General features: G+C 38.3%; 1 protein-coding gene across 1 annotated transcript in view; it reads right to left on the bottom strand.

Moving 5' to 3' along the window:
* Positions 1-18,241, bottom strand: part of SV2C (synaptic vesicle glycoprotein 2C) — a 113,151-nt gene extending 94,910 nt beyond the window's left edge. The window contains exon 1 of the mRNA XM_042012816.1: positions 17,900-18,241. The gene's annotated coding sequence lies outside the window, so the exon portion shown is untranslated. The remainder of the gene's footprint in view (positions 1-17,899) is intronic.
* Between the last annotated feature and the right edge of the window lie 4,212 nt (positions 18,242-22,453).

Raw genomic sequence — 22,453 nt, 5'->3', positions numbered from 1 at the left:
TTCTCAGCATTCGGGGTGTTCAAAACCTAACTGTACAAGACTCTGAACTATTTAAATCCAGATCTGAGACTTGATAACCTCCAAATTACTTATCCACCCAAATTACTCTATCGTTCTGACACATTAAAAAAAAAAGGTCAATTTTCCCACATTAAATGAAGAGCTCTATTTTTATAAATGAAAATTAAGCATCAAGTGCTGAATGTGTCAGTGTGCAAATATATCTTTCACAGAATAACTAAAAAGGTTTAGAATCCAGTCTGGTAAACTAGAGAAAGAGTAAAGGACACCTCAGCAGACTGTGGGAGATAGGTGACTATTTAGGTCCCTATTTAGTTAGCTAGAAATGGTTAAGCAACAATCGCCCATATGAGAAAAGAAAACAGTCTTCTGTTTTCATACAAATTTCATTTTGGAGAAGCGCTGGGCAAAGATGTCAGAGCTGCACAGATCTGAAACATGTATCAGATTTTTGTCACATCCTTGTCACCTGCTATAAAAATGCCAACATTTTTATGATTTTGCTCTAGTTCAAAATGTTTGATCTCTAGTTAGTTTGAAATGCAAAAAAATTTGCCACTCTTCCTGCTATTTTTGCTCTGTTTTGAAAAGTAAAATTAGATCACAGATAGCATTTATGTTTCTTGTTGCAAATTAATTAGGGTATATAGGAAATATGTAACAACTGCTTTAGACTATTAATGTTCAAAGGTGCAAGAATTTCCTTTAAGATGAGCTCCTTAGATAAACTACACAGGCAGACTATTTAATAATTTTCTCTTTCCTGCTTTGAAATAGAGGCAATTTAAACACAGAAAAATTAGATCACTTGCTGAACTTGACATGGGCAGGTGTAAAAATATGGCTTTAAATTAGTATTTGGTAATCTCAACACATTGTTCTTTGAACAGTGTTTTTCCATAAACTTACTACTTCTGAGAGAAAACAACTTGGAAAAATCCAGACTCAAAATAGAAAGCTGTGTAACTGGAAAAGTAAAAGCTGTATGTGTCAGGAGCAGATCATGACACAGAATGAGGCCATAGCAAAGTTGATAAGGATTATACTTGCACATAAGAAGTAACAATGACTTTCAGATTCTGTGACATGGAAATTCATCAATATGGGAAGTCAGCTATAATCAAGAATGACAGAAAAAACATCCATAGAGGGCTGTAGGAAAAACAGCCTGATAATATGCAGGTAAAAGGTACGGAGGCAAAAGGTATTTTCAGTGTTTTCAAAATACATTTAAATATTTATAAGATATATAAATAGCAAAAAAGTCCTACGAGTTTAAGTAGAAAGTGAAATAAAAAGCTTTGCATAGTTTTATAATTTTTCGTTCTGAAGTAATTAAAAGTTTATGATCTCTCTTCAAACATCTTGGATGTCACATAAAAGAAGGAGGTTAATGAACAGATTACTGTGCTTTGAAAGTAGCCTGCAATCCTACATGGTTTTCATTTCTGTACAAGAACAACCAAGATTCCTAGATTTCTTCTTGTAAAGTGATTTGGTTTTACATCCACCTTAGATTTTCTCTGTTACTCTTAAAGAACAGGATACATTCTAAATTATTTGACTTAAAAAAACTGTACTGTGTGTATTACAAATCATGTACACCAATCTTTTCTAATTCATCCTGTTTCTTTAGAGTTCTCCTAGTACTGTTTTCTGCACCATGCCACATGCAGTGTTTTTACTGGAGGGCTGTGATCACAGTAATGTATTGCTCGTCTTTAGATACACCCAAGCTATTAAAGATTATGGAACCTGATACTCAAGTAAAGTGCTAGTTCTGCTGCACTAAAAAAAGGGATTCTGCACACTCATAAAATTTTACCTCTCCCTGTGGGGAAATGCAACAGTTTCAGGTGGAAATTACTTTTTCACAATGAAGACTGACTCATTGTCTACCAGGCCTTAACTAGGTAAGAAAGGAAATCATGACTGCTCTATCCTCCCTAAATACAAAAGCTGCTTCTAAAAACCCAGCCACATTTTATTTAAAGATGCACTGACTTGCAATTGTACAAATTGTCTAGCTCATTTTATTCCACACTGGGAAAAACAGACTTTGTAAAGCTTACCATAAACTCATATTTTAGCCAGGTTCAAACTGCATCATATGCTGTCTACCCATCTTCAGTTTTTTAACCTGAATCACACTATTATTGCAGGTTGCACAGGGCATATGTGCCTTAGCGCACGCAGTTTTCCAGCAGGTGTAAGAAAACTTGAAGTAAATGAATCAAAGTGCCTGCAGGTGTATGGCTCCCATTAAATCACAAATATAATATTTTAGCAGCTTATATTTTACACCACTACTTGGTTCACTTAACTCCATAAGCTTTTATTTTGTGGACTTGATAACACAGGTGAGAAGGAACCATGAAAAGAGACTAAAATAGTGGACAGATGAAAAGTCTTTATCGAAAATGCAGCAGTTCCAAGCTTTTCAGATCCAGTAACTTACACTTCTAACAAAATGGGATTTATCTGTATCTCAGAGTACATTATGCAGTCTGAGCACTACCTCAGTGTGGCTTTCTTCCCTTGGGTAGAGTATGTAGAGATGGATGGCACAAATGAATAAACACAGTGCTCTGCCATTAAAAGCAGAGAATAAAGGCAGCAAAATGAATATAGAAGAGCTGGTGAATTTTTTTTCAATTTCAGTAAGCTTTCTGCATCTTATTTTGAAAACAACCTACTTGCCAGTTTGAAAACATGTTCAGTTCCCTGTGTTTGAATTTGCACAACAAAAAGGTGTGGTGAACTGAAACCTGTCAGAAATAAATTGTGTCATATCAAAAATTTTTATTTTATTTTAAAGCAGAATGGCACCTGGCAACATTTATGCCTTATAGACATGAACAATTCTGTTATTCACTGAGAATCCATCTTATTCTTAGCCTAATTCTTAGTCTGGTTCTTAAAATATTTGACACCCAACCATGAAGTTTACCATCTTCCTGGAGTTCTCTGCTTTGAAACTGACTGGCCTTCTTCTCTTGTAGAGTTTTAATTGGCTGTCAGGACTCCAAGCGCCTCAATAGGCCTAAATCACCTGCCCAGCCTCACCCAGTACTCCTTCCAGACACCCAGATCCTCTGCCATGGGCTCAAGTTCCCTCTTAAGCTCAGACCTGGCCACCCCAAGTCTGCCTGAGCTTCGCTATAGGGTACCTGTCTCCTATCCCCTGCTGTTCCTGAATCTCAGACTGGATTTCCCTGACTGATTATGGATGTAACACTGCCCTACCTTGTCTGATGAGCACCAGACTGTTGATAAAAACTATTTCTGTCACCATACTCTGCGTCAGGACAATGTCCCATCAGTGAAAGCACAGCCCTGCCCACACTGTGGTCCCCCTCATCTCCTGTCCTCTCTTCTCTCCTGGAGGAGTATCATGGTTCCTATTCCCTGGCAACTCTTATGAAGGCTGAAGCCTGATTTTAACTAGAGGTCCTGAACCAGGAGGCAGGAAGTGCTTGTGAGCTTGTGAGCAGTCCTGATGAGACTCACAGGGCAAACAAAGTCTGTTGGGACACTCAGCATCCTCACAGACGATAAGGTCATATTCCTGATTTGCAGACTATCCTTAGGACCATGAAACTTCACTAGAAGCAGATGGTGAAGCTACTGTCAGCCGGCTAAAATTCTCTACCTAAAGGTCTGTCCCTCTACTAGAAATTTTGAAGGTGTCTCTAGACGCCTGAAATTCGAAAACAGCTTTATGCATACAGAATATACTCAAAATTATAAAGCCTCTTGGGACCAAAACTAAAACTTGGAAGACAAGCAGGAATAGCCAAAGACACCCATGGGAAAACATGGCAGTATTTTTCATTACCAATCTCTGACTACAGCTGTTATCAGAATGGCTAGTTAGAAACCCCATTTTTTGACATATGTAGCAAGTGTAGTCTACAAAGAGACATTCTCAGTTCTCCTTTCTGGCCAGGCAAGGGGAACACACTGCATTTCAGCTACTGAGCTGCACTTCTTAGCATCAAGCCTCTGTTACCTCTCTGTGGTCTCATTTTTTTTGTTCTCCTACATCGAGCAGCAGCACACCCTTCAAGTCTGAAAAGGGTGTTTGCAAGGAACATTACAGATGAACAGTTCAGGCTGGATTAGAATTAATTAGAATGCTCACACTGAAGCCAGAGGGACTTGCAATGAACAGGTATCACCTTTTCTAGAATAATTATCTTCAGTAGTTTGCTGGGAGTGCATGCTAAAAACACATGAGCAAAAATTCAAAATTCTGCATAACTTTTAGCATTGACTGAGATTATGAATTTATAGCACTTCAGCATTTTTTATATCATGACTGAATACTCGAGAAGAAAAATGTCATTGAAAGAAACCCTTGAAAGGACAAAGGCTAAAGCAACAGAATTTCTGTGGCATTGTTGCACTCAGGGGCTGTGGGTTTGATTTCCTGTGCTGCCATTCAAGTAGCATATTAGATATGTTATCAAAGCAACACCTTCTCTCATATATAAAGTGCAGAATGGGAGTCATTAGACAATTTCTGGAGCAGGTGGTGTCAAAAGTCTTAAATTGGTTGAGTCTTTGGTATGGAGCACACCAAAAAAACTGTTAATCTCAGAGTTCTGAAGAGGACAAAACATACTATCTCTGCCAGCTGTTGAGACCAGATGTGTGAATTTCTTGATTCACATTAAAAGGGTTTTCATTACAAGGAACTGGAATAAAAACATGGGGGGAAAAAAAAGTCAAAATCAGTAATAGTTGCTTAATAATGAAAAAATACCTCCCTCTTATTGCATGTCTTCCTGCTAGAAGGAGTTTATTACAGCAATGTAAACTACATGGAGGAGATACACAGTCATATTAATGGTTTCTCCCAACCCACAAGGTTCAGTATAACTTGATAAATCAAAACATTAAGAAAGAGTGTATTTAATTTTTCATATCATTTCCATGTTTTAAAAGCCTACCTTCACTGGTTCAATTCCTAAAAACCATACATTCCCCAAGAGGCAATGTTCTACTTTACTAATAGGCATTTGTAAGAATTTCCTTCTTTCTCCTTTTCAGACTTGGCCTACAATGATCACTTTTTTTTTAAATTCAAAAGAAACAGTAAGACCCTCTTTATCCACCCACAGTGGGGAGCCTGGATGACTCAAATCAGACAATATTTTTGGTTCAAAGACAGAAAATTATCTGCATGCCATCCGTGCCAGCTGACTAATGAAAGAAATTGGTGTTACACTCCAAGCAGGTGTCTTGTGTAGTCTGTGGCCGGCAAATCTGAAGAGAGCGCAAGAAGAAACAACCCACTCGTGTGTAGAGGTATATGTCCAAAACAGGCAAAATAAACAGTGAATTAAGTCCAAATTAAGGCCCAGTATACCATAGCAGCCATGTTCTAAAAATAATTTTCTTTTTCTAGGGAAAAAAAAAGGAAAAGTCTCAGATGTCGTAAATTTTTTAATTTAATAAGCGAAGCAATTTTAGAAGATAAATTCTTGCTTTGTCAACCAATTAGTTATTGATTACAATCACCTTTTAGAAAGTATCACGTTGTGGTGGCCTCAGGATATACATCATATTAAGTTCTTAATTTTTTTAATAACTTTGCATCAGCTTTCACTGAAAACAGTTTTGTAGATTGTATAGTTGATACAATGTTCAGTGCTTGCACCCCTAGAGCAAGGGACCTCCCCATGAACGAAAGGCAGTTTTTAATTTAACCCAAAATTGCACATTTAATTTAACACAAATTTGCTGTCCACTGCATATGATCTCCTGGTCTCTCTACAGCTTTCAGTGGTTCACACACGCAGCGACACATAACCCTTGCATTCTATGCTCTTGTAGCACTGCTAAACCAGCAGGTAGCAAGTTTTCTTAATGATATTTTTAACACTTACCTGTATTTTTTAAAAGACCTCTACATGTTCACAAAGCCCTTAGAAGTACATTAACTGTTCCTTTTTTATCAACTCTATTCCAGCTATGCCATACACTTTCTTAGGAAATTTTATTGATTAAAAATAGCTTCCTAATTAAAAATCCTCATTATTAAAATATCAAAGACAGAAGACATCACAGAATTACTACTTCTTCTACTATTTTAAAATATTAAATAAAATTGATTTTAGTATTCTAACAAAAGCAATAATTTTTTAAAAATTACTAGCGTGAAGTTCAACCAATGAAAGGATACTTAAGCCCACAGTAGTTTATTTTCCCAGTCATAGAAGTGAAGGAAGGCAGTGTATTGGAACCTGCAGCTCAATCCTATTCCTAGATATTAAAATACAGATATACATAATGGATTCCATTTTTTTCATGTATAAAAAGGACAATATAAAACAATTTTTCCCACCCAGGAAAAAATATTTTTTACCCAGTAGCCGCAAATAAAATGGACCTAAAATACATTATATTTAATCAAGAATCATTAAGATTTGACTGAAAAAGTTTTCATTGATAGTTCAGCTCCATTTCCTACCCATGTCCTGGCAGAGACTTTCTCTGTCAAAACTTTCTTGCCACAACATTTCTACTTTATAAACCAAGTGGTCTTATTCTACAAGAACCTATGCCCTTGAGTAAATAATTCATATAAACAACCCCATAGTAATAAATCAGATTATATAAATTACATATATACGTGCATATAAATATACATGTGTACATATATGGGCAACAACCTTCACTGGATGTTTTTTTAGAAATGACATTTCTGTGTTTTGAATTCCCACAGTCTGCTTCTGTACAACATTGGCCACAGAACTAGTAAAATTATTATTTTTTTAAATTAAATAGTGCACATGACTGCATTACTTTTAAGATTAATCATATTAGAAAACATTGAAGAAAGTATGCCAAAGCTCTTATGCCACTACAATCAGGAAAAACTTTTTAGCACAGGATGCAAAAATCCTCATGTACTTCTAAGAGAAGGAAAAAATTAACTATGGCTGTCAGAACTTGGATAATGCAGGTAAACTTTCTATCTCACCACTAGCACAAAGAAACTTTGGCTGGTAAAAATCCCCAAAACACTAAAGGCTTCATGTTTTCTGAGCCCATGTGGGGAGATTTATTCAACATATAATTTCCACCTTAGAGTAACTTATTTTACTATAAAGTCCAGTAACTTCTACTCAAATTCTTTCTGTGTACTCCTAAGTACAGTTCCCTAGGAAGAGAAAACTAGCTAACAAGCTAAATAATGGCCAGCTATGAGCTGATACTACACCATCTCCATAAATAGAGAACTAAATTATTCTGCAGTTTTAAAATTTGGCCTTTAAACAATAGAACAAGTAACATAGTTTTTCAGCTATATCCATTTTTTGATAAAGGTTGTTACCTGGATTTTGCATCTCAGTCCATGCCAGTATTTCCAGCCAAATATGAGAAATTTTACAGAATACAGATTAACAGGACAGGGTATTTTGCTTTTAGTAATCAAATTCCTTCTCAAATCATAAATTCTTCCCTTCTAGGTGTACATGTTCTGAATTTGTACACGATTGTAAAAATAAATGCTCATCTTGGCCAGATACTATTCTGATGAGAGTAGAAGGTCTCACAGAGGAGGGAGATTTATTAATTTTAAGTTGTACATGGTTTTCATATCAGTAGTCTCGTATATATGTAGAATAATAGAATAATGAAGGTGTGAATGGACTTTTGGAGACCTACTCCAGCCTCCTGCTGAAAGAAAGACTAGCCTCAAAATTAATCAGGTTGCCCAGAGCCATGTCCAGGCAAATTTTGAGCATCTCAAGGACAGAGGTGTCACAGCATTCCTGTGCACCCACTCACTACTTTACCACCCACAGAGTGAAGGAAGAATTTCTTCCTTCTATCTTATTGAAATTTCCGTTCTGTTTCCTGACTCCATCTTCTTAATAATCACTCATTAGATGATGAAAGACAGCAATTAGATTTCCCTCTCTTCCTTTGGCCTTCTCTTACCAGCTGAGCAAGTTCACAGCCTGTCCTTATGCTTCATGTGCCCCAGTCACCTGCCAGATAGGGGGTCTGTCAGGGTCTTCCTTCACGGGGTGGCATCTGTAGTCATTCTATTCTGAAACACTGTACCTGAAGCAAGCATATTGGAAGTCTGTAAGATTCAGGAAACATTTTATGCCTATCCCTACCATAACATCCCCTAAAAAACCAAGTGGGATGTTACCACATTTCAGGTCATACCCTTGAGCTCCTCATATTTCAGCAAGTATACACAATAAAATGACTCTTTACTGATTTATATGAGCAAAACCTACTTTAGAGGTAGTCCATATATCAAAAGAAGTTGGTTTGCAATAGTTTCCCAAATACTGGAAAACATGTTTTCTTCCTTTGGACTACAGAGCAGACAGTCATCATACTCATTTGTTACTATAATACAGAAATTCACAGGTAATTTCTCCAGTGAAAATTTGTTCTTCTGAGAAATTACTTATTTTCTAGAACGAAATAGTTTCCCCATCTACTGAGAGTAGGTAGAATGGCAGTAGTGTGTCTTTCTACTTAATCATTTTGCACAGCTGGTTACAGCTAGGAATCTTCTATGCTGTTCTGCGTGACCACATGAATGATAAACATTTGCTAAAGAGAGAAAATAAAAGAACTGAAATAAATTTTGTGACTTCTGGTAGTTTTCTCCAATGAAACTGTAGCTGAAATTGAACTGAAACATTTAAAATGAGGAGGAAAACGGTAAGTAACATTTAAAGTTTTTCATGCTATGTGGAGCAAAAACAACATACAGTAGACAATTCAGTCATCTTCCTAAGTAAAAGGGTGAGCCAGGTATGAGAAATAACCATTACTCACAGGTAATGAATTTCAATCCCAGCTGGGGTTCTGAAAGACATTTTCTGCATTTTCACAAATAGAACTCCACTAATATTTTCTAAAGCAACTGATAGGCCAAACAATGAATTTTATATAGCAAAGAAAATCACCCTGAATGGGTTACCCTTGAATTGTTACTGAGTAATTTCAGTCAAAAGATGTCTCAGAGCAATTTTTAGTTCTTGCAATTGGTTGTTCCAGATTCATAATCAGCACTGTAATGCTATTTTATATCAGAAAAAAGCACCTTTTTTTAGCCATTTAACAATTTAACCATTTATTTTTATTAATTAACAATTAAATTAAATTTAATTAATTAATTAAACAATTAAATTAAATAAAAAATTCAACAAATGTGAACTGAAAGAGGATTTCCAGGAGTTTCCTTGTTTCTACAAAGGAAGTTAGTACAAAACAAGCAGCACTCCTCACAAAACTGCCTTCAGGAGGTAAGGTGTCCAGGACTAAAGCATTATGGTTGCTTCCAGACTACCAATGAGTAGTGCCACATGTTGGACAGCTATTAGCTTCATGAACAGACATGGTCATGGACAGACAGTGGGTAGCCAAGCCACACCTCCAGCAAATACCATATGGGATATTAATGTTTGGTTAATTTGGATTTTAGCTGCTAAAATCCTTAAGGAGCAAGCTTTGCTCTGTCCAGTATAGGACCTAATAAATAATTGTCTTCAATAACAGCTACTTTTATCCAATTAACACCCGTTTTCTAAACATTCTTGTCTTAAAATGTGTTTGGCCAATTGGCTAGAGGTTTTTATTCCTTCCCTGCCTTCTAGTTTTTCTGAGCAAACACACCGAAACACCCTGATGGCATTATCTTTTAACCTTTGGGAGTTTGTGATTGGTTGTTCAAGGCGTACAAGGACTTATCCCTTTATTATTTCTTTAATACAGGTACCTACTACATTCAACTGGAATATGTCTTCTAGTAAGAATTCTTATAAATATGGGACTAAATATATCTGTTAAGATATTCAAAGTTTAAGGAGTGCATTTATGGAACAGAAGATGGCTCAGATCCTTAAGATCATGTACTAAGTAAAACTTTTAGACCTTTACTATTGCAATAAATAATGACTTAGATTCTCCCTCAAGTTCAGATGTGAAGTGAATATGGAATTTAATTTGAGGAAACAAAAGTTGAATAAATTTTAATCCTTTTAAGCAAACCACTGCTAGTTGTTTCCAAATAGGGTCTAACACTTATACCACCTTTTCATGTTTTTTAGGAAAGGCATCCTCACTTCTTCATGTCCACGTTGGTTTTTTCTTTTTTTCCTTTTCAGTTCATTTCAAGGAAAGGAATTAGTATTCTAGCTGAATGGACAAAAAAAATTATCAAAGACTAACATAAAAGGCTCTTAACTTTTCTCAACAAGTGGGCTGAATTTTTGCTGCAACAGTCTTGGCCCACCCAACTTGGGAAACCCTATCAAATGTGTTAAACTTAGGAACCCATTTGTTAATTTAGAACAGCAAAGAATGAACTTGTAAGTGTATACTTGCTGTTGCCCATAGGGATCATCTCCTCAGCAGGCAAATCTAGTGTCTACAAGAGGATTAAAAGGTACATACAGAAAATACATTTTTTCTCTTTAAAGATGAAAAGAAGTTAAAAGTATAATCTTTATAACCTTTATAAAGTTTTATAAGGTAGGTATACACCCACAAAATGGATGTGATTTTTTAAATTTATGGTACTGACAAACACATCCACCTGAAATTTTCTATGCTAATAAACATGATTATATCTTCCAAGGCTGACCATATAGGTTCTATCTTAATACAAGTTTTAGGTGTCACTGAATACTTGGAATCTTAGAAGGTCACAGATTTTCTAGTCAAATGCTTGTTTATTTATCAATGTAGCTAGGACTATTTAAAATCAGAGAGAAAATAATCAGAGAGAAAAAAAAATCAATTACTTTTATAGCCCTTTCTCTCCAACAAACCTCCCTATTGACAGATTCTAAGCCAAATTCCCATTGAATGCAATTGCATTAACCTCATTTGAATTACAGTGAGATTTACTAGTATCTAAACTAGTCCTTGTATGTGGACATGCAGTAGGTGTCCCTGCTCTCACAGCTGAGGAGAAGCCACTCGTGGAGCATCTCTTTGTCAACTGACACTTGAACCATTACATAATACTTGATAGCTCAATGGGACACTTCTCTCCATGCTGTTTATAGGCAGCCATGTCTCAAAATATTTTTCATGGAATACCACACTTCAAAAATCACGCAGAGTAACATCTTTCTAAGAGATAATGGAAGATGTTTTCTCCAAGAAAAATCAGGTCCTCTGTACCAAAATCAGTCTTCGGGCAACTGACCCCATTTTAATTTAGGCAGCTATACAGCACAGTGTACGCTGTGGTAATGAAGGATAACCACATCCTGGAATGCATTAGCAAGAGTTTTACTTGAGGCAACATTCCCCTCTGTTTGTCAAGATACGGTTAGGTAAGTATGTCCAATTTTGCCCCTCTTACCAATACCCAATTATAAGGAAGAAAGTCTTCATAATGAGCCCAGTGAAGCATGGGAATGGTTGCACAGAGAAGCCTTGAGGTCCCCATCCCCGGAGATATTCAAACATTGGCTGGGAAAGGCCCTGAGCAACCCAATCTAACTATAAAATTTGTACCTGGTTTTAGAAGTGGACTGGATGAAACAATTTTGAGAGTACCTTCAAATGTACATTATTCAATGACTCTTTTGCACTGCAACAGTGTTGTGCAGAAACCTTCCTGTAAGTTTTAAATTAATTAGCTTTGAATGAAGACAATCTATCAGCATAATGATCCACACTGTAGGATAATCTCAAGTATGCTTGTAGTTCATTCAGAGCATCGTACTGGTGTACTAAACTACCACAGAAACTAGCTATTTTAAACATCTTCCTTATGTCTGCAGTATACTGCAGCCAGTGATGAGATGGCATACCAAGGGAAAGAGCAGATGACATCTGCATAGCAGAGACTCCCATGAGCCTTGGTACTCCTTTCTTTTTTTTCTCCTCTTAACAGATCACCCTTACAAAATTTCCAGGCACAGTAAGAAATTTGTTAGTTATATGTCTTGTATCACTAGGGGCGTTTTCATCTGATACGCTATCTATTTCCAGAATTTGATGTATTTAATGAAGGAAATAACAATTGAGTTATTTGAAAGTAAGGCACTGCTCACACGCTGAGAAAGAGTTAAAAGGATAAGTGAATGCAGTGTCAGTGGCAGACTGTCCACCAGCTAGTCATGAAGAGAGTCCCTGAGTTCTGCTCACAAGAAGTGATGTCTAGACACTGAGAATATTGCCCAAAAGAAAAAGCCAACAGAAACTGCACAGCTAAAGACTTAAACAAAAAATAGGAGAACGAGACATGTCAAATGGTAACATTTGGTACCTTCACCTACTGCATTCCAGGTGAATATTAAAACAAAATGAGCCTGAGTGGAAAACATGAAATACACCTATGAGTCTAGCTTAAAAAAAAATCATACAGGTAAGGCTATGTATAACTCTATTAATAGACATATGCAGTTAATATATTAGGCATACATATGTTTACATAGAATGAAATCACAGAATCACAGGAATGGGTCAGATTGGGAGGGACCACAGTGGGTCACCTTGTCCAACCTCCCTACTTAAACCAGGCCATCCCAGAACACATGGCACAGGACTGCATCCAGATGGTTCTGGAATATCTCCAGTGAAGGAGACTCCACAGCCTCTCTGGGCAATCTGTTCCAGTGCTCGGTCACATGCTCAGTAAAGAATTTCTTCCTCATGTGCGGGTGGAACTTCCTATGCATCAGTTTCTGCCCATTACCTCCTGTCCTATTGTCTGGCACCACTGAAAAGAGCCTGGTCCATCCTCTTGGTACCCTCCCTTCAAATATTTGCATACATCAATCAGTTCCCTCTCACTTGTGTCTTCTCAAGACTGGACAGGCCTAACTCACTCAGCCTTTCTTCATAAGAGAGATGCTCCAGGTCCCTCATCACCTTTGTCACCCTCCACTGAACTCACTCCAGGAGCTCCATGTCTCTCTTGTCCTGAGGAGTCCAGAACTGGACACAGCACTCCTGGGGAGACCTCACTAGGGCTGAGTAAAGGAGCAGGTTCACCTTCCATGACCTGCTGGCAATGCCCTTCCTAATGCCCCCCAGGATACCATTGGCCTCCTTGGGCACCAGGACACTCTGCTGGCTCATGGACAGTTCTGGTCCAAGAAGTCATTAATTTCTCAGCCTTAGGAACAGTACAGGGAACCACTTTTTGTAAGGCTGAAGCAATGGCTATGATTCCCAAATAAAAGCAAAACCCTCTATGGTTAAAGGAGGTGGGGGTGGTAGAATACATTTTGCAAAGGCGCCTTCGTGGGATAAGCACTGCTACGCTTACAGAAAGCAAAGTTTATCCTCCAGCTCTATGTGGAATGAAGATGGTGTCACTTAAAGACATGGAGGCCCTATGACGTGCTATGAGTAAAGTCATCTCTCCATTCCACAGTTACCTTGGTTAAATCATAAAATAGTGATTTAAGTAGTTAATTAAATTAATTTAATTATTTAATTATTTTCCATAATGCATTTCACAAACCTTTTTCCTACACAGACCCTCATATGATCATTAAAGTGGAAAAAATCCTGCAGAATGCTTTAATGCTGCTACCAACCATATTCATTTTAACATGGTTTTTCCATCAACAATCAAGATGTGTTTGTGAGACACATGTTTCCGCTCTAGAAAAAAGCACATAGCTAGGCCCACACAGCCATGACCACAGAAATAATCTGCAGTGAAAGAGAGAGCCAGCTACAGGAATGCTGCTTTGTCTTAAGAAAAAAAAAAATCTTGCGGCTGGCAAGGAAACATGAAGCTGCAGCAACACCATGTTTTTATGAGTCCCAGATCAATACAAAGCTATATGCCTTGAGTGCTGAAGCAGCTAAATTATGTGCTAGGTGTCATTTGTATTTTTAATATGGTGCATCTTTAGTTCAATTAGAAATATTTGGATGGAATCCCCACCGAATCATGAAAGTCTCTGATGTTTTGTTGATGCACAGCAAGCCTTTACTGTCAGCAGTCGGTCAGCAGAAATACAGATGAACAGAGGTAAGAATTCATTCTTAAAAATGACAGGATGTTAACGGTATCTTAATAGTATTACATGAATTACACTGTATTACACCTTTAGGCAATTTTGTTTGTTGTGTATGCAACATTTAAACTTTGATTAGCCTCTCTGGGTAGGAAAATGACTGAGAGTTGGAACCACAGAGAAGGAAGGGATGTGCTCGATGTTGCTTTACTCCCTCTGTTTGTTTTGGTTTTTTTTTTAGCAAGAGGACAGACGCTTCAATAATCATCATGCTAAAGAAATTTACATTTGATTATATTTCATGCACACTTATTTATCTCTTGCCCCATAAACATGGTAGTTTGTAAACAAACCTGACTAATGGATCACTGGCGTGCAATGTAAGTATTTACACAAGAATATATACTGTGTATGCTTAGAATGTCTCTAGAAGAACTGTGTAGCAATACACAAACTCAAAGATTAATTAAAGGTGTTAGGTTATCAACCACTGTTTTATGGAGAAAAAAGGCCCACCATGTTTTGCAACATAGATATCAGAGAATATATTAAATTTAATTTAAATCTGAAACACTTTGCCAAGTTAAAAGAAAAATTTAACTACCTTTTTCTTCACAATGTCAATACTTTGAGCACACTTTTAACATTTTTTTCCATTATATTGTTTACAAACACTTAAAAGAAGACAAGCTGTAAATCTAGTCCTCTGAGTAATTTTAAAAAGGACTCCATTCTGTTTTAATAGGAAAATGTTATGCACTACATCATAAGAAAGCAGTGACAGCAGCTGTGGGTTCCCTATCACAGGTTTGCAAACACATTTAATCTAACTGATGAGCTTTTGTTTAAACATGCATTGAAATGCATCCTGTGGTGCATATGGGTTGCAAAGATTCACAGCAATATACAGCCTGAGTGATCTGCCTGTGATGCTGAAACAACTTTTATAATACTAAGAATGTGAAATGTCTTTATTAATACTACTTTCATGCAAGAAAAATAACCCAAAAACAAACAAGCAAACAAACAAACCGAAAAAGAAAAAGAAAAAGGAAAAGAAAAAGAAAAAGACAACTAACCAAAAAACTTAGAAAATTATATAGCTGGATTCATTCTAATTCCCACTGAAAATCAATTCACACTGATTTAACAGAATAATCAGGACCACTGTGGGTAAACTTTCATCATCTGTGCTTTGGAACGCACACTTCAAAAAGCTAATTTGAAATCTGCCATTAGTGCAAGTAACTTACACAATCTTACATTCTCAAGCACATATAAATTCAATTACAGATTTCACATCGTCACCTGAGGTAACACCATGTTTTGTAAACATAACATTTCTTCACATTATTTTCCTTTGTTGCAAACATCTTTCTTGCATATTTCTCAGAACCAAGAAAAAAACCTAACGCCTTTGCTTTATTATTATTGAAAATAAATTAGATTTCTCAAATATATAATCAGAAAACATTTTGTTCGATTTCATTTGGTGAAATTCAAATCTATTTTTCCCAAAAGCAATGACACATAATTTAACATCAAATTGCCATCAGAGAAACTCTCTGTCTAGTCAGTATCACTGATAGACAGGGTCATCTTTATTGAAACGCCATAGGAATACAGCTTTAGAAATACAGACATTAAACAGATGATTGTTTTTTCTTTTTCCCCAAGTATTGTTTCAAGATGTTTGGAGGCTTGGCGTGAATCAATAATTTTAATTGACGGACTGTGGTTTTCTGTGTTTGGCCTATGCAAAGCTTTCCTCCTAATAGAAGTAAAAGTCCACTTGGAACTTACTGTGACTATTTATCAAATTCTGCATTTCTTTGGAATACAGAAAAGCAATACTTCTTGCTTCCACATTAAGGAAACAGATTAAAAAAAAAAAAAAAAACACCACCAAAACTGTAATCTATCATTCAGGGAAATTGCAGAGAATGCCTAGGTGAAAGGGAAGGAATGGGGTCTGGTTTACCATGCTGCTTTGTTCTCCAGGAAAATACTGAATAAGTGCTTAGTTACAGGGAAAACGATGAACATTTCACAAGACAGTAAAACTGTAGTTTTCATCTCACAGAGACCTCAATCCATGAAAAAAAGTTTAAAGCTTCAATTTGAGAGGATATGTGGAGCAGCGAAAACACAATACTTTCACTTAGAGAACTTGGAGGAAAACAACTTCCAACAGAAATATACTATTTACAATTAATCCAATCAGAGACCTTCATTTGGTTTGTATGTTGGGGTTTTTTTTCCTGAAACCCTTTGTGGCTTGTTGTGAATTCATCAGGAGAATCCTCCCAGTATCTCCTTACAGCTCTACTTCTAGTTCTATCTGCAATTCCTTGAGAAGCAGTCATTTTTGGCATAGTTTGTGCCACCTTTACAGATGAGTTCAGCAGCTCCCTCTCTCTCTTAAGGCAGAAGTTGCTGTTAGCTCCCTGCACTGCAGTGCAATGCAGCCCAAGTACCAGCAGTACCAAGTGTGTTTGTCTGAGTAGGTTTCGCTTGTGTTGTACTAACCTCTGCAATCCATCCCCCCCTCCATCAGAGATATACTCAGCAGCATCCTAACCCTTCATGGAAAGGAGACCAGGATACTATCAATCACAGAGCAGCCTAGGTGATCTCAGCGTCTTTCGATGAGACAATCTCCCTTCTCCCCACCTATCTTTCTTTACATGCTTCTTCCTCATCTTTCCCTTCTCTCCTCAGCCCCTCCTTTCTGTACAGATGTGCCGCGGCCGCCCCAGCCAGGATGACTCAGCTCCCACCCTCGCCCCCTACTCACACTGCACCCACAGTGTTTTGCAGGATTAGGCTCCTAAGTCTAATTAGTGACCTACACGTTCAATTACCCACATGTCACCCAGCCTTCCAGTCCCTGGAGTGTCCTGCTTCCACTCAGGACTGCCAGACCAGCTCCTATGCCTCTTTGAATTCCTCAGGTTCTTCTGCCCTGCAGTCCTCTTTAAATTAGGTGGGTGTTGCCTCAAAAAGCCTCACCATCCCATGGCTCTTCCTAACCCTAGCACTTGGACTATACTTTTCCTCACTGTGACTTCTCCATTCTCCCCTCCCCACATACGTCGGAACCATCTCGGGACCTAAATTCCCAAAGCCCCTTGCAAAGCAGGACTTAGTGTGTTTTGGAGAACTCCTTTCCTGAAGCTGCAGAGAAGGAAATCCCTCCCTGCCCCTTATGGGTCACGAATGCTAAACTATTCTCTCAACATCGTCAATGTGAGTGAAAATCCTTGAAGAAAATCGATAATGAGAAAAGCAACAGTGTTTTCAAAACCACTTAAACTGGTTATTTTCTTTCTTCTATTCCCCCCCCCCCCCCTTCTGTTGCAAGGTCTGAAACGCCGCCTGTTCCCTCCTTAACAGATCTTAGAAAGTCTCGGTTCCCTGAGGAACTGGAATTGACAACCGTTCTGCACCTTTGGTTTTCCTCGCCATCCTTACTGCTAGGACATCTGCAAACTTGTTCTCCTCAAATATCTGGAGTCTGCGATCCTCGACACCCCTGGTTTTTGCTCCCCTAGCGTGCAAAAAGTTCCAGCCTTAATATCAGATTCTAAAGCAAAGATTAGACTATGGCACCTCCGCGGATCTGTGTAACCTGCTCTCTCTGTGCAAAGACCGAGATCTGGATAGAGCTGGAGTGAGCAGCAGCCGAGCACAGACTGCTCACGCTCACCGCGGAGATGAGAGGGAACCCCGCTCTCCCGTCTCAGCGCCCGACCTGCTCCACAGAGCTCTGCCCCTTCTCCGGCGAGCAAGACCCCTGTAAGTCCCGCGAAGAAGTTGAAGTCAAGCATGCAAAAAAAAAAGAGGAAAAGTTGCTCTAGAGCAGTCGCGGCAGCCCGAGTGCCCGGAGCATCACTTACCGGGGGGCAGGCGGCGGAGAGCCGCGGCAGCTCCCTCCGCTCCCGCTGCCTCCTGCTCGCGGCGTGAGGCTGCGGGAGGGAGCGAGGAGCCTCCCGGAGGAGCCGCCGAGCGTGACAGACCAGAGGAGGGGCGGACCGGAGCGGCTGTGTGGGCTTCGCGTTGCAGTGGAGCCTCTGCGGCAGTGCCGGGGAGAGAGGGGGAGCGGGCGGGCGCGGCGGGAGGCGCGGGGCGGGCGGCGGCCGCCACCATCAATAACCGGAGGCGTGGGGTGCGGGGAGGGCGATCCCCCCGCAGGCAGCGGCCCGAGCCGGCGGAGGGGAGGCACAGAACCGCCCCCCTGCCCCCGTCGCCGGCACGGCTGGGAAGCCTCCGTGGAAACAGGGCCCTTTCCCCCGCTAGAAGGGAAAAATAAAAATAGTGACGCTCACGCATTCACTTTATTACAGAAGACAGTGTCTTATGAGAACTGAGGACAGGGGAGAGCATATGAAATTGCTTGTTTCAGAACAGGTTGCAACAGGCCCGATGATCATCCAGAGATCACTGCATCCCTCCTCTTTACTCTCCTCCCAGAGCGCGAGCCGTGAACACTTTGCAGCAACAGTGCGAAGCTGCCTGTACTCCACACACAAAGACTGAGAGTGAAGATCAGTGTCGGTGCAGGAAGTCCCACAAGCAATATTCACTTTCCTGAGTGGAAAAATTCCTGACTACAAGAAGAGTGAAGCATTAGAAGTGATAGTGAAGTGATAGTGGACCCATATCATATATGGCTTTTAGGAAAACATCAGAAAAACATGTTTATAGATGATTGATCGTTTTAGGACAAGCAGGTAAAATGGATTAGTTTGTGAAGTCTTGTTTTTGGACAGTAGGAAGTTATTATATTTATTACCATAAACAGCTTATTTTTAGTGCAGTGGCATCAGACTGAAAACTATATCATAACTTTGTCACACTAGATCTTAATAGTCACTGTAGAACAAAGATCATGAAGGTAGTTACTCCTTATGATTATATACATTTACCTGCAACTGCACTGGCAAAGTGTCTAATGTGACAGACATGGTATTGCCAAAATGAAGATGTGAGAGAAAGTGCAGAGAACAGGTAGGACTTCATATTAAAAACCAGCAAATATTCAACCAGTTTTATCAACAAACATGGGATTTGGATTCATCTTCCCAAAATATATTAAACCACAAAATATACCTATAGTAGAAAAGTAAGTATTAGGCAAGTACCATCATTGTCCCTGTACGATACTCTGCACATACCTAGTGTGTATGTTCTACGGAGTTGTAATTTTTGATAGTTCCTCTGCCTTTGAATCTTCCTGTCAATATTTGTGAGCTTATACACTTTGAAATATTTTTCTTTTCCCCTGTTGTTGAGCAAAAGACTCAAACAGCAAAGGAAAGTGGCATATTGATTTGCTACCCAGGGGAAAAGCTGAATGAACTATGCATGGAGTGCTGTCAAGTGTGAAACAGAAGTAGAGAAACAGAAAAGAAATGCCTATTACTATTCTGCCCCTTTCAGTAATCCTAGCATTAGAAAATTGTACCTGGTGTTACAAAACAGCACTCCCTTGTAAATATACTAAACTTGTCACATGCAATATACAAAAAGAAAAAAATCCAAAATTTTCATATGGCAACAAAAGAAAAGGCTATTTGTGCCACACAAGTAAGAATGGTGACAAAGTGTCATTTCCATCCATTTACTGTTGACTATTTAACAGAAACATTTCTGTGTATAAAATGCATCTTAAGCCAATGCTACTGTATTTTACTGAAATAAACTGATTAGGATAAAGACATACTCCTTGTGAGATCTTGAGCACATATAGCAACTATGAAAGAAGGAAACACCCCCACATTTAGGTATTGAACATATAGGACTAAAATGCTAAGAAAAAGAAATCACTGTTGTAAAAGCACAATTTTTTTTTAACATTAAAGACTCAATTTTTTTTTTAACCTTAGCTTCAGATTCTGCTGAGAAAGCAGCACCTTCCTCCTCACCTACTGCATCAGAGAGAGGAACACTAATGAGATAGGTTTGTAGGCATTTTGTAGCAATAAGAAAGATTAAAAGACTAAAACAAGCATTTTATCCTTAGAAGTAAAAAGTATGCAGTTTCATAGTCAGGTTAAACTGATGTAATGCTGTGCTTCTACTACAGACATTGGTTCTTCCATTTGCACCTCATTCTGTCACTTTCTTAGCATCTGCTTTATTGTTTGTGTGGCTTCAGGGTTAAATGGGCTGGTGAGTGGATCTGCCTTCAGAATAACTTTAGAAACCAAAGGAAAGTATGTCAAAGTGTGGTGGGTTTTCACCTAGACCAGTGACTGACTTGCTTGTCTCAGGCTGAGTTATGACAATGCTGAACCTTCAGCCCATATATAGGACTGATTGTGCCAGCTCAGATAGACTGTTGTGGGAACATGAAGCATCACTGAAGTAAAACTGCATAATGTCTCCTTCATCTGTTTCTATCCACAAGGAATACTTGTATGAAAGCAGAAAGTTCTTCCCCAAAACTTCCCCGCTGCAGATTGGCAGGAAGCAGGTCTCATTCCTGCTGCCAAGAAAGGAATCCTGAGGTGGATTGCCTGCATACTGGCAATTTGGATGAAAACAATATCTCTCAAGTTTGAGAATTCTACACAGACTACCTGCATTTTCTCCCTTCATGGATCTGATGGCTTAGTCCTTTCTGAAATTTGCTCTCAAGAGTACTCTTTCATATCAGACATAAAATTTTATCTTTATGCGCATTCAGTTAAGCTTATATCTGCTGCTCCGTCAGTTTTCTGTGGAGACTGCAACGCATCTAGACTTTTTAATTTACAGCTATCACAGACATCTATCTATTACAGCTATCACAGTAACACAATATTTATTGCTGGTGGATGACCCAGAATATGACCATAAACACTTTGCATTGCTCCTCCAAAAGGACAAAACCAAAATTGTTCTTTCTCAAGCAAAACGTAAGTAGCATAACTTTGTAAAGCAATTGAAAAATTCAGACCTTGTGATTCTTAAAGATTATTTATTCCATACTGGTTTTCAAAGTACATGGCAAATAAATGACTGTGTTAAAGTACTGTAGATAGTTTGCCATTATTATTATTTTTATTTGTTTTAACCTGACCCTTAAATGTTTGTAACATATTAGCTTTGTTTCTCCATTACTTCCTTTCCAGGAAATAAATACAGTAACATCTGGCTATAGAACCATCTTAAAATAGCAACAGAAAAGATTGATAGCATTTCCCTTGAAACCAAAGCTAAATGCTTCATAGAACCAGGATCCTACACCAAACTACATGTTTCTTTTGTGCAAGTTCCACCTTTATCACTGTTTCAATCCTACAAGTAATTTCTTTGACTTAAACAGGGCAATGGGAAATGAATAGAATATAGACGTAAAGTGCACAGAAACATTTGAGGTTAATCTTCAGCAAGGGTCAGGGACCCACAGGAATCCTCTGAGCTGCCACGGTAAACAGCTTACCTCAGCCACAGAAGCATTTCAGTATTCTATTGTATGCAGTGTATAAACCTTTCAGACTACATTCCATGCACAGTGACCTAAGGGAGGCATTTAGACACCCCTTTGTTTCAGATAAGTAACAGCAGAAAAAAGCCACCTAAATATACCGAACAAATTCATTATGTTTTCAGGTGATAGAGAAAGAAAAAAATGTCTACAGATTTTCTCAAAGAAAAGAAAAATAATTCAGTTTTCTTTAGTTACGCATGAGATACTTGTCTGAATTTGACCCTTAAGATTGTGCATTGTTACGTTTAGCCACATCCAATTGAAAATATTACACAAATATAAAGAGTATTGCAATGAAAGGGAAAAATCTGATACTTCTTTTCTTCTTTGTCAAATGAAAATCACTTTTTAAATTAGTCCATGTGGTAATGATTCATACCCAAAATAAACATCCATCAGACCATGTTTTCCTGTGTCCTCATAAAAAAACCAAAAAACTATGACAGGTTAAGGCTACCATTGATCAAAAGATCCTATATCTCTTCTAAAATTAAAGGTGAAGAATCACTAAATAAATCCTCACATAATGGAGGCAGGAAAAACCTGATCAACTAAGTACTCTACCAACAGGAGGTCTATTAATATCCGAATCCTTTTGGTCCTTATTCCCATTGCATTTGTTTTGTTTAGTCTGAATTTTTTTGTTTGTTGCCTAAATTTCAAAATCTGATTTGCAGGAGTAAGTGACTTACTGGACAGGAAGGAATATTAAACATACGTCTCCTAAATCCTAGTTTACGGTCTTCTGCTGATCCACTGCACTGTCCTTGAACAGATAATTTTCTCAAGCCACTGTTTCCTTTCTTTTTCTTTGGTGTCCTGGTAGTGTAAGATTTTTTTTGTCTTTACACATAAGGAATAATATGATCCCCGTGCTGTCATGACTGAGTAGTTTAGGTCACTTAAAGGATCACCATCAAAGCTATTACAGAAGCAGAGTTAATATAAATTTGAGAAAGCATGACAAAGTTTGATG

The sequence above is a fragment of the Corvus kubaryi genome, unplaced genomic scaffold, assembly GCF_017639235.1.
Source record: "Corvus kubaryi isolate FWS band 111438036 unplaced genomic scaffold, C.kubaryi_AGA036_p1.0 split1-37296, whole genome shotgun sequence".
Classification (NCBI taxonomy): domain Eukaryota; kingdom Metazoa; phylum Chordata; class Aves; order Passeriformes; family Corvidae; genus Corvus; species Corvus kubaryi.
The sequence above is the reverse complement of the archived record's forward strand: the minus strand, read 5'-3'. Positions and strand labels throughout refer to the sequence as shown.